This window comes from Phodopus roborovskii, unplaced genomic scaffold (genome assembly GCF_943737965.1).
Source record: "Phodopus roborovskii unplaced genomic scaffold, PHOROB, whole genome shotgun sequence".
Lineage (NCBI taxonomy): Eukaryota > Metazoa > Chordata > Mammalia > Rodentia > Cricetidae > Phodopus > Phodopus roborovskii.
In genome coordinates this window covers 51,609,777-51,623,670 of record NW_026126433.1, presented here as the reverse complement: position 1 = coordinate 51,623,670, position 13,894 = coordinate 51,609,777, and positions in this window count along the sequence as shown.

Here is a 13,894-nt window from a genome sequence, read left to right as displayed (position 1 = left end):
CCGGAAGCCATTTGGTCCCAAATAAACACACTTAGGCTTATGTTAATTATAAACTATTTGGCCGATGGCTTAGGCTTCTTACTAACTAGCTCTGTCTTAATTATTAACCCATAACTATTTATGTATTTCTTTTTTAGTGACAATAATAATACATTTATTTTCTCAAAAAAAAACTAAACACAAATATTTTTGACACAAATAACGTATGAAAACAATCAAACAAACAAAATACCCCTGCACAATGTGATTCACTTTGCTGTTGTGAAGTAAATACGATGATCTGTGAAGTGTCTGTCTCAGGAAGTTCCTGAAAATGGCAGCTATAGTTCTTGTCAATGTTATTGTTCCTCATGGACTCCTTCACTAGAGTCCAATGACTCAGCACAAAACACAGGAAACAAATAGAGCTGAACTCAGCAGGTGCTGGCCATCCACCTCAGGTATGGCCAGTCAAGCTGCTGGTGTTAGGTCACTAAACTCTTGCCAAGGTCAAGGGCTAAGACTCCAGGAGGTGCTAACTCAAATGCCCACAATTGCACTTTCTTTTAATCTCAGTACCAGAGAAAAGAAAGGGTAGAGAAAAAAAACAGGAAAAAGGAAGGGGCTGGAAAGATGGCTTAATGGTTAAAAGTACTCAATGCTTTCCCAGAAGGCTTGAGTTTGCTTCCTAACACTCATGCTTCGGTAGCTTGTAACTGCTTTTAACTCCTGCTGCAGAAGATCTGATGTCCTCTTCTAGTCTGCTTGGGCACTCCCACACATGCCTCTTTTCCTTTGTTATCTTAGAGGTAGAGAATAAGGGTCTGCCATATTGTATACAGCAAAATGTCACACATACACATACACAGTCTTATTTTATTTTATTTTTAGAAGAGGGAAGTCCTTTCATGCTTACCTTGTGGTCAGAGCTGCCTGCATCTAAGGAGTTTTGATTTGGAGCAGAGAATGGAGTTTCAAACCACTCTACCCATTCTATTCTATTCAGAACTAATCAGGCTGTTTCCAGTCTCCACCCTCATCCTGCACTGTGGGTGTATAGACATTTAGCACATGAAAAGAATACAGCACCTGATTCCCTAGCCTTAACATTTCTGATTTTTGTAAAAGCATCTAAAATAGATTTTGCATTGTGTAGTTTTCTGACAATGCTGTTTTTGCAGTGCTTCTTGAATAGTTATTTGCACTTAGTGTTTGGAGATAACCTTGTTCCGAGAAGAAATATATGGTACATATTAAGTATAGCCCATATTAATTTGGGCTCCCCTGAGCCAGATTGGAAGAGATGGAGGATGGATATATGGGGGATCAACATCTGAGGTTCTGGAAGGGAACCCTCGACATGACAGCCAGATTTCCACTGACCTTCACCAGTGAAGGTTCTCTACTTTTGTTCACTAGATGGAATAATTGGGGGTACACACACAAGCTCCAGAGGCTATAACAATGGATGACTGGCTCTAAGCATCCTGTCACTGTGGCTCCTGGTTCACCCTAGGGTGACTCTGAGGCATTCAAAGTAGTATGGAAAACAGGAAGTGTTCCTCTAACTCATAAAACGAACTAGGAAGAACTTAAAACACACCAGGTTCCTCAGGGCCATCGCACAAAGCCCCAAACACAAAGAAGGTTGGCCAGAGAAGCTGTCCCATGCCTTGCCTAGGATGAAGATGACACTCTCTGGGACATTCATTTTGTTGTGGTTTAGTACATTTGAAGCTTTTTGGGGAGAAAAGGCCCTGAAGGAAATGATTTCTGTGGGCTCAACAACAGCAAATCCTCTTTGGAGCAGAATGGATGGAACATAATAGATGGCAGGCATTTGGGGAAGACAGAGGGACAATCCAAAGGTAAAACATGGTTATTCGATGTTTGTAGATGTCCCGGCACTCCTTCTCCCTTCTTGATCAATTGTCCAGATACCACAAGAGCCAGCTGTGTCAGGACACGGCATCCAGCCTACAGCCAGAAGGTGAGAGTAAAGGGCAGTTGCTCCTCTGATTCCCCACTAACCACCAGCAAACCCTCACCTCTACAGGGGCAGAGTGACAGAGTGACACCAGGTCCACAGGCTGGTGGGAAGTTGTGCCCTGTTTTCAGGAGGCCCCCCACACCTGGCTACTGTTCACTGTTTCTCTCTCTCTCTCTCTCTCTCTCTCTCTCTCTCTCTCTCTCTCTCTCTCTCTCTCTCTCTCTCTCTCTTCACCAGACTCTCCAGAGGGCTTCCTTTTGCTTTTCATCTTCCTGAGATACCTACATGGCAAGGACAGTTGTTTCCCACTTACTAAGAGGACACCGAGACACTGAGGGAACAGGCAGATGCCTTAAGTGACTGGGTTTTGGGTACAAACACAAGCCTGGTGATGCCAGCCCTTGGGCTCTTTGCTCTCTGCAGCTTTTCATCCATGAATGCTGGTTGAATTTCAAGCAGGCAGTCCACCTTTTGAAGGCAGGTAACATTTGGATTTCCCAAGTTCTCATCACATAGCATCTGTTCTGCTGCTAGCTGCCAATAAATATTTACAGAAATTGAAATGTTACAGCACAGTGGGAAGGTCCCTGCTGGCCAGGTCAGGGCTCCTTGGCAGCTGGTTTTGTGAATTCCTCGTGACTTCCTGATCCAGGTGGATGATCTCTGTATAAAAGGACTCAGGGGTCACCAGACTCACAGCTTCCAAATCAGGAGGTCTGTGAATGATGTTTCTCTCCACCCTGCATATTCAAGAGCAGGACCTGGGAGCGTCTGGTGGCAGGCCGATATGAGAGGCCCTGGAACGTTGCCCATGAGACTATCATTTAAGAAGTGACATGGGAAAAAGTGTGGCTGGCCTGCTTCATAAACATTGCATACTTCCAAAAGCTTGAAGTAAAGACTGCATGATTGACAATGGGATCACCAAGCACTTCCAAATGAAAACCACTTAAGCATTGCAACAGAAAGCACATTAGCATCTCGAATTCCCTCTTCCTAACACACTGCCTCTTTGGTTTTTTCTTAAAAAAAAAAAAAAAAAAGATTTATTTTATCTTATGCCTGTGTGCCTGTATACCACATGTGCCCAGTGCCCACAGGGAGTCGGGTTCCTTAGAACTGGAATTGTGAATGGCTGTGAGCACCCATGTGGGTGCTAGAGACTCAACCCAGGTCTTCTGCAAGAACAATGGGTGTTACTAACAACTGAGGCATCATTCAAGATCTGCCTCTTCATTCTTTGGCGGTGGGGCAGGTTGAAACAGGGTTTCTCTGCATAGTGTTGGCTGTCCTGGAACTCTGTTGACTAGGCTGGCCTCAAGCTCACAGAGATCCTCCTGCCTCTGCCTCCTAAGTTCTGGAATTAAAGACACACATGCCTACTGGCCCTATGCGTAGACTCTTAGTCTTTGATGCCAGACAAACTCTTTTCCTGGTGCTCTCCACAACCCACCTGTGGTCTAAGGGCCTGGCAAGATTCCCCTTACCCCCACCCAGAGCTCTGGTACAACTTACACCATGCATAGTGACCTGACCCTTCTACACTTCCACCTACTGAACAGCCTAAGGATGTTCATTCTTACTGAGGGACCATGACAAAAGACCCTCTTTGGCAGGAGCCCTTCAGGTTAACTAACAAGGGCCCTGGAGAGATGGCCCAGGAGGTAATAAAAATGCTTGCTGTGTATGCATGAGGATTTGAGTTCAAATTCAATGAAAAAAAAAGCCAGACTCCACACACACACTAATCAAAACATTAAAAAAATGCAACAAAATATATAAACAAGCAAGCAAGCTCAGTAGGAAGCCAATAAACACCAAAAGAATGATGCATTGACAAGAAAAAAAGGGTTTGATGGCTACCAGCATCACAATAGTTTCAAGTCAATCGTTAGATGATAAACATGAATAACATCTGCGAGGTGTATTTATAATCTAAAAGTATCCCCCCACAGATGCTTATTAATTAGCAAATAATGTTGCCAAGTAATGTGATGTTATTTTACAAAGTGACATTACCAAAGAGAAACTTGGCAAATGCCAGTATGATTAAATAACCAAAGTCAACATCATCAGAAAGGACACAAGGGACAAATAACTCCTACTGAGCTCACTGAGAACACAGCACCCCAACTACAGTGACAGAAAACAAGCATCCTGGAGGCAATCAAGAGGATCTAGCTAACCAGAAAGAGTGTGTGCGTGTGGTGGGTATGTGGTGTTTGTGTGTGTGTGTGTGTGTGTGGTGTGTGTGGTGTGTGTGTGTGTGGTGTATGGTGTGTGTGGTATGTATAGTGCGTGGCTGTATGTGTATGTGTGCGTGTATGTATGTGTGTGTGTATTGTGTGTGTGTGTGAGAGAGATGGATGTGTATGTGTGTGTGATGTTGTGTGTGTGTGTGTGGTGTGTGTGTGTGTGATGTGTGTGTAATGTGTATTTATGTGTAATGTGTATGTGTGTGCATGTATGTGTGTGTGTGATGTGGTGTATGTGTGTGATGTGTGGTGTAATGTGTGTGTTATGTGTGTGTATGCATATATGTGTGTGAATGTTGTATGTATGTGATGTGGTGTGTGTGTGTGTGAGATGCGTGATGTGTATGATGTGTATGATGGGTGTGTATGTGTGTACATAGCATAGACATAGATGTAGATTTATGACAGTTCTGTACAATAAAAACATGCCATTGTCCTGGGTATGATCATGCACTTGGTCACAGTTTCACATTAAATGACTGAAAACATGTTGTGGTTTGAATGTGAACTCCCCCTCCCCCCTCACCCCCCCTCCCCGCCATGGGCTCCGGTGTTTGAACCCTTGGTCAGCTGGCAGCGTTGGTTTGGAAGATTATGGAACCTTTAGGAGGCAGATCCCAGCAGGAGGAGCTGGACACTCTGGACACTCTGCCCTGAGGTTTTGGTAGTCTGGCTCCTATCCCGAGCCACTAGATACTTCTTGATTGCGGATTCAGTGTGAGAAGTGCCTCACATTGCCTGCTACCCTGCCTTTCATGCAGGAAGGACTTCCTCCTCAAACTTTAAGCAGAATAAATCCTCCTATTCTTAAGTTACTTACTGCCAGGTATTTATCACAGTAGCAAGGAAGTGGCTTGCTCTGTCTGGGGCTGTGTCTGTGACGGAAACTTGTGAAATCTGAGCAGAGGTTGGAAAATAGCTTAGTATTCGTCTTGTCATATTGATCACATGTGATGAGAGAGAAAGGGATAAACCGAATGTGACAAACTGTTGACCTTTGGAGCATTTTGGTGAGCATAAAAAATACCGGTGTCCCTATGAAATTTTTGTGCACTGCATTGTCTTCCACATGCAGGTCCCCTCTGACCCATACACCCACGTCTGCTCTTGTGTCACATGAATATGCTTGAATTCATATATTAAATCTAAGCTCTGTGATATGAGAGGAAACGAGTCCTTTGTCTTGTGGAGTCTGATTTACTCTGTGTAGCATGTCAATCTCCTTTGGACTCATTTTCCAGCAGGTGACATAGTTTCATTATTCACAGCTCACCAAGACTCCATTGTGTCTGTAACTCATATTTTCTTTGCCCATCCATCTGTGGATGGGGATGTAGGGTGGTACCACCTTAGCCATCATTAAGTGCCTGGTTCTATGGAACTAATGGTATTTACACTATTGTGTTTCTATTGCCACCAATTACCATCCATCTCCAGAACCTTCTTATCTTCCTCAATCTGAAGCTCTGTGCCCATTAAACAGTGGCTTCTGTGCAATGACTTTACTTTCTGTACCTCTGACTTGGTTCAGATATCTCATATACATGGAATCAATGCAGCTTTGTTCACTTAGCATAGTGCTCTCAAAGTCATTCCTAGTGCAGCAAATATGGGAGTCTACTTCCTTCATTGAGGCTGAACGATATTCCATTGTTATTGCCTTGGTGTATGCACTTGAATGAGCCTGAGTGTGTGTGTGTGTGTGTGTGTGTGTGTGTGTGTGTGTGTGTGTGTGCAGTTTGTGTATTTGATGCCTTCATGGCCAATTAGCTTTGCACAGGTCCTTTGAAATGACAGTTAAGGAATGAGGTTGAGTAGCCCCAAGAATTGCAGAGTGGATGATTTCTTAGCTAGTGGAGTAAGGACAAAGGCACAGGTATCCCTTCCCCTTCTTGTGTTGCTGGGGCCCTAACATGGAGAAGTGCTTGTATTACTTCACAAATGGTCAGTGGATTGATGACCTAGAAGGGCCCTTGCAGAGTCCTGCAAGTCATGCCAACTTTTGGAGCCTCACTTTACTTCAGGTCTTGGCTAGGAGGATACAGGGTCCAGCCATGGCCACCTTGTCTCTAAGGGGTTTGACAGGGAAGGAGAGAAGGTTGCCAAGCTACAGCTCCAATGCACCTTCTAGCTCTCTGCATCTTGGCCTCCTTTGTTATATCCTCAAGACAGTTCTGTGGGTGCCCTGCTTGTCTCCAGAACATATATGGATGCCTGTGTCCTCTTCCTGTGTATGTTTCAGGGTGTGCATTCAAAACTGACTGACTCTTGGGCTGGGGAGATGGCCCAGTCAATAAGTGCTTATCTTGTGTGGTGGCATATTGTTTATAATCAAATAAAGCAACTGGAGATCAAAATGCAAAGCTAGACATGGCCACAGAGCCAGACCATGGCAATACACAACTTTAATCCCAGCAGCCATACTAGTTAGCCACAGAGGCCAGGTTAACACCTTTAATCCCAGGACTCAGGAGACAGAGGCAGACACAGTTTAAGGCCACACTGAGCTACATGAAACTGATCCGGTCTAAAAGAGAAACAGCTCACACAAAGGTGATCTCAGCACTTGGGATCACACACCTTTAACCCCAGCACTAGGGAGGTGGAGACAGGAATGATATGGCTGGGTGGAGAGAGGAATACAAGGCGGGAGGAGACAGGAACTGGAGGAATTACTGTCTGAGGTCTGGCGGAGAGCAGTGCGGTCTGGACTGAACTCTGAGGATTGGTGGAGACAGGATCACCCAGTTTGGTCTGAGCTAAAAGTAAGAGCTAGTGGTTGGCTGCTTTGCTCTCTGATCTTCATCTTGAACCAATATCTATCTCTGTGTTTTTATTATTTGTGTTACGCTGTCTTGTAAGCATGAGGACCAGAGTTCAATTCCTGGAACCCACATTAAAAAAAAAAAAAAAAAAGCAAAGCCAGGCATAGTGGCACACACTTGTAATCCCAGTGCTAGGGGGTAGAGACAGACAGATACGGGGCTCACTGGATCCCCAACATAGCTTTGGAGAGCCCTAAATGCATCCTGACTCTGTCTACAATGGCAGTCCCAATTTTCTCTCCACAATTTTCTCAGTAAGTGTTGTCTCAGATTGTCTCTTTTCCTTTGTTATCTTAGGGGTGAAGAGTTAAGAGTCTGTCATGTTATATGTGGTAAAATGCCATGCATACACACATAGGCCTTTTAACATTCAAATATTGACTTAGATATCATGAAGCGTGCAGTCTTCTTAAGCCTCTGAAAGCCTGGAATCCACCATTATCGCTGCAACGTCAGGTGTACTCTGCAGGAGCAGAAGATACATTTTCTCGTTGGAGGCAATGAATGGGGTTGAGATCCTGATTTATGTGGGAGCTGCCATAGGCTGCCAACTCCGCGTTTTTCTCTCTGATCCAGGATAGTATCTGCTTCTAAACAAAACCAGCCAGGAGCACTCAAAGAGAAAAGCATAAACCAAGTAGGAACTTCAGTTCAAGAGAGGGAAATCTTATCTACCCAAATGTGCTCTTGAGGTCAAAGAGGAAGGCTGGAGGTCATGCAGGCTTTTCATGAGAGATCTACAGTGGGAAATGTCAGCAGAACAAAGGGAGGTAGGAGCATTGTCTGGCTGTTGCTGGGGTGCTGCAGAAAGGAGGGGTGAGTGGCAGGCTCCTGAAGGGGTGCTGCTTGCAGAGAGGAGGGGTGAGGATTGGACAAGAAGAGTCTTCGGCTTCTGCACTGCTCTAAGAAGGTACCACTGAGGATGAGAGGGACCTGCCAAACCAAAGTACTCTTCAAAGGATGGGACTGATCCTGCCTCCACCTTGATAGGTGACAAGCTCCCAGAAAGCCTGGTTCTGACACAATGCTGGGTGCAACTAGAGGCACTAGCTATTTTGTCCTCTGCAGTGAACATCTGAGGGGCACATAGCTACAGCTGACAAACTCGTTAATGGTCCTTATGCAATGCTTTCTACTCAACCAGCAGCAGTGACTCCAGGATGGTCCCTAAGGTTAAGGACAAAATGAACTGGGATTGAGCCAGGACCAGGGCTCAATGCTGGTCTGAAGCGGTGAGTGATTTTGACCCCATCACCCTGACATTAAAATCTCGTGTGTTGGGGGTGGGGACGTGGATCTTCACAGCAGACAAGTCTTTACTCTCCAGACTCTAACAAGGTGTCCTATGTTTTAACTTCTGACACTAACGACCTAGAATTTGGGCAGACCCAACAGATCAGCTTCATTATACAACAGTGCCCAAGCTCTAACACCAGCCATGGAGGCTTGGCTTCACATTTGTTACTAGCCACAGAACTGGCATCAGGATACGAATCCCACCATCCTATTCTCAAGTTCAATCATTTGCTTCCACAGGTGGAAGAAGTTGGGGAAACACCTTTACTTACTACTTTACTATGAGTGTAGTCTGAATGTGTCCAGCTAATGACATTGTTTGGGGCAGCTGTGAAACCATTAGCAGGCAGGGCCAAGCTGCGGGAGTGGTGTTGCTGGGAGCGCAGATCCTAAGGGTTATGGAGCCATTTCTATTTGAACTCTCGGTTTCCTGGTTCCCTGAGCTGTGAGCAAGCCCACACTGTCAGTGCCCCATCGTCTTTACTAATAATAATCATGGCAACCCTTTAAAGGTATAACTGGGTTCCCATGCTGAAGGGCAGGAAGGCTGGCATACCATGGGCTGTGGGAAAAAGAGCAGGCAACAGTCGTTAAGTCTCATTTCATGAATACTGACAGCCTCTACCCTGAGTGCCCTGCATGTAGCCACCCTCCCCTTAGTCTCAGAAGAGAAATACTTTCAGAATGAGAAGACAGATACTTAATGTCATCCTGTAAGTGGCAGAACCCAGATCGGTTTGAGACCTGCCTGACTCCAAACACCCCATTTTGCCCTAGTCTGGGGTTCAAGGACTGCCATGTCTTGTCCATCCTTCAGCTTGCTCTCGCTGGAAGCACTTTCTTCGTGGTTTTAGCCAGGGCCCCTCCCATTGTCTCTTGTCCTAGCCTCAGCCCCACTCTGGCTCGTTTTTATGAATGAGCCTCTGGCACAGGGGAGGAAGACCCAAGGCTGACAAGATCACTATAATATTCAACCAATGACTTGATAGCTAGCTTCTTGTACCTGCCGGGGCCGATTTGTTATTTGTTCATTTATGTGTTTCTGTCTCTGTGGCACTGGTGTCAAAAGCTTGGCATCATGCGTGTTAGGCAAGCGCTTCATCACGGGACTCCGTCCATAGGCCTTTCATTTTTATTTTCAGACAGGGTCTTGTGACGTTGCCCAGGTTGGTCTTGCACTCACTTTGTAATCCAGGTATCCCTTGAACTTTCAGCCCCCCTGCTTCATATTCCTGAGCAGCTTTTGATCCTGCCATGCATGGCCTAGATGTCAACATGTTCCTATTGGCCAGGATTGATTTTTGTGAATGAACTCCTCACAAGAGTGTTAAATCCATCTCAAGAGTGACCAAACCAAACTCTAGCCCTAGCCAGACATGACTACATGCTAGAATGTTTCAGTTATTAAAACAGCCTCATCTGGCAGAACTAGAATAAATTAAAAGGGCAGGAAGGAATGCTGGATAAGCCACAATCATTTAACTGCAATGTAGAACTCAGCATCTCTAACAAGAGAAGCAGCTTTTCCCCAAGGTTGATGCCAAGCTCCCTTAGTGGCAAAACTTGACCTATTTATAGTCTTTGTTTATCCTCCCAGTATGAATATTTATATATTTCACCGTAGAAGTATTAACAAGTTGATTGCAGACTGTTGCCCTGCACTCTACCTGGGATGTTACATAATGTACAGTATGGGAGCCAAATTAACTTTCTCAAATCAGGCAGATTGTGAATCAGAACCACACCTCACTGTAGGGATTTTGCATAAGTAAGGGATTATCTTCCTGAGTTCTGCATCAATCAGTAGATTTTCAGATAGACATAATCAACCAACTCAAACTGGCTTAAATAATAAAAATATACTATTGCATATGAAAGAGAAGCTTAGACATTGTAGTTTGACATGGCTCAATATAGACATTAAAGCCTGCTAGTTCTATCCTTTTTCTTGCCTCTACTCTCCTTTGTCTGTTGGATTTGTGTAAGGTTATCATTATTCATTGCAGAAAAGCAAAATGGTGGTTCTATGCCTCATTTTGGCACCTGCATAGCTCAAAGCAAGAGGAGACACTGTTATCTGAACATTCCAGGAGAAAGGGACCATAGCATCCTTGAATGGCCACAGGGCACATGCTGCGGGTGGAATGGGATTGTGAATTGCACTGATTGGTTTTCCTCTAGAGCAAGTTTGTTCCAGTTAGGGTAGGGATACAATGAGCTCATCTGAAGCTATACAGACTCCCTCCCCTCAAAATCAGAAGTGATTGAGAGGAGGAAGTAGGAAATGGTTATCCTAAAGTTGACAGCCACCTCATCTCCTTTTGCTATTTATGTCACACACTAGAGAGACCCTACTTCATCTAAACCATGTTTCCAGCAGTAACAAATATCCACTTTCTTTAGATCATTAGCTTTCCATCCTTCATTATCCCAGTTGTCAACAAACTTACCTAATGGCATTTATCTTATTTATTCTCTCCTACTTCATATCAATCACTTTTAAAGATATCATTAACAAGGTTGAGGATATGGTTCAGTTGGTAAAAATGCTTGCTATACCAGCCTGTGTATTTGAGTTTGATCTCCCCCACTCACATAAAAAGTCAAGTGTAGCTGAATGCATTTGGAACCCCAGCACTGGGGAGGCAGAGACAGGAGGAGCTCTAGGACTCACTGGCCAGCTGGCCAAGCCCAACCAGTGTGTCTTAGGTCCCAATGAGAGATCTTGTCTCTAAAGCCAAGATGAGAAACACATGAAGCTAACCTATAAGTGTTTGGGTATAGGGAGGGGTTGCTTGCCTGGGTATGGATATGGAAGTCAAAAGAAAACTTGTGGGAGCTGGGCTCCTCTTCTACCATGTGAGTCCAGGGGATCAGACATAGGTTTTTCAGGCACAGCCACAGTACCTTTACCTGATGAGCCAGCTCAGCAGCAAACACACTAGAAATTTTTGAGCTGGGGAAGGCTTCATAATTAAACGACGGACCTAGTAACTCAAAGTGTTAACATAGCAGTCCTTCTTTTGTCTCTTTCTGTGTTCCCTTCCGAAGACCTGGCTTCCTCATGGTAGCTGAATGACTGCAGAAGATTCAGGAGGTTGGCTTACACACCGAACTGCAATGTTTATACCACTTGAAGAGGAAGAGGCCAGGCAGGGGACTTGGAGGCTTCACAGCAGCCTGGCAAGACCCTTCATGGGATCAGGGTTCAGTATCTCTACTCTGTTCCTTTCTAGGGCTACTATAACAAGGGAATGTGAGCTGGTAGCTTAGACAACAGTCCTTATCATCTCACAGTTGTAAAAGCTAGATATACAAAAACCAAAGTCCACAGACAGATTCCTTCTGAGGACTGTGAAGGAAGGGTCTCCTCTAGGCTTCACCCTACGGCCTGAAGGCAGCTGTGTTTCCCCTGCAGATCTTTCCACCATCTCCTATTCATATCTGATTCTATATCTACATCCTCCCTTTTTGTAAGGACATACTGAATTAGGGACCCATTGTACTCCTATGCCCTCACTGTCACTTAATTCACTACATCTGCAATGACCTTATTTCTAAATAAGGCCACATTCTGGGGTAATGGAGCTTAAGATGTCAACACATGAACTGGGAGTGTGGATATACTACAGCCCACAGCATGTGAGGTCTTTTTTTTTTTTTTCCTGTGAAGCAAAAGCACAGATAAGGCTTTTAGAAGTAGCTACTGAAAAAAATAATAATAATCAGCCTTCCTCCAGTCCACAGCAGTGACAGACAACAGCACAATAAGCCCCGAGAGGTTTTCCTCATCATGCTGCCATCTCTGTCTGTGGTTTCCCTAGATGGGCTCTCTCTGGAAATCGTGTGCTAATTGGCTCTTAAGATCCTTCTCCCCTCCTTTGGACCTTGTCTAGTTAATCCTTCTTGCACCTGCTGGAAGATGGGACTTGACTGGGAGGAGAAAATTCTCGAGGGGTTTAGGATAGACATGCCCGGGGTGAGACTTCACTTTGTCACGTTGCCCACGTGTCCAGAATATTCAGTATTAGACATCAAGAACCACATGTTCAGGGCCATGCTGACTGAATGCCTTAGTGGGGAACACATTCTCTACAAGCATCCATTGGGTTTTAGACATAGCACCCCTCTGCATGAGGACAGGCATTTATCACATCTCAGATAAGACTATAGGAGGCACAGGCTAAGATGAAGGGAAGGTCACAGGGACTCAGGGTATCTAGTATCAGGTACCTAAGCCACTCAGAAGAAGTCCTTTGCCACCCACCCCACCCATACCTTCTATGTCTCTTGCCCTTTGCTCACATTGCCACAGCCCATTTGTTGGCCACCAATGTCCTGTTTCTCTACCTGAAATGCCTGGAAAAAGTAGACAGCTATGTGCAGAGTGTGACCAGATCATGCATGTGCTCACAGAAACCCTTGTGTACATGCACAGAAGGCTTCTTGCAATGTGTGTGGAAGTCAGGAGGGGAAAGAGGCAAGAACAGATTGAACATCCAGCTCATAGTATGGAACTCAAGTCAGACCAAGAACATCAATTCGAGCCGGCCTCTCAGGAAGGCCTGTTGGTCAGGCAGGAGGTTAAAACACAATTTACTTCATAATGCTTCAGGTTGATGCAGAGCATTTGACTCTGTAGACATCTCTCCTCTTACAGCCGGCATTAGGGATTGACCATGTCACCCATCCTCCTCCTGCTTCCCTGTGCTTTCATGATACATGCTAGTCTTTGATGCTTTCTTTTCCCTTTCAGTGCCATCCTTGATGTTAATTTTAATCTTTTCCCAGCAGCATGCATATTGAGAGACAGAAGTGTGTGCAGAGGGTGTGGGTGAAGGAGGAGACAGACACATGACAGGATCCACTCCTGCCTGTACATCTGGAGGCCAGGCTGCTAGGACTCTGGAGGAATGGTTCGTGTTTCTCTGAGATTATGGAAATGAGGGTGAGATACTTTGAAGTCAGGCAGCTTGGTTTCCCAGTAAAAGGCTACCCTGAACAAGCCTGATTGCTGAAATGGCTCCAATTTTAACTCCACTTTATCACAATGACTTGTAGCTCCTCGCACTAAGAGATAGCATATGTCCCTTCTCCCAGATCAGATCAGAGATCCTCTTGGGACTTCCTGTGAGTGATATGATGTGACAGAAGCAGCAAGCTTGGACCTCAAGAGGCTTCCTCTCCCTGTCCCTCCTTTCGCTGCCACAAAAAAATAAGACAAGACAGGACTGCCCTATACCAGGCAATGTAGAGGGGGGCCTGAACTATGCCTGCTTCACACAGGTGATGACTGAGCTCAGCTCAAATGAGGACAGCATGTCTCAGACCAACAGCGCCCCCCCCAAATATACACACATACAAATAAATAGAAGGCACGATTCTGACACACACTCCAATATGGATGCAACTTGAGGACATTGTGCTAAGTGAAATAAGCCAGACAAATATGTGATTTCACTTATAGAAGATACCTGGAATACTCAAAACCACAAAGACAAAAATTGGATGATGAATGTCAAGGAGGCCAGAGAAGACTGGAAGCTGTT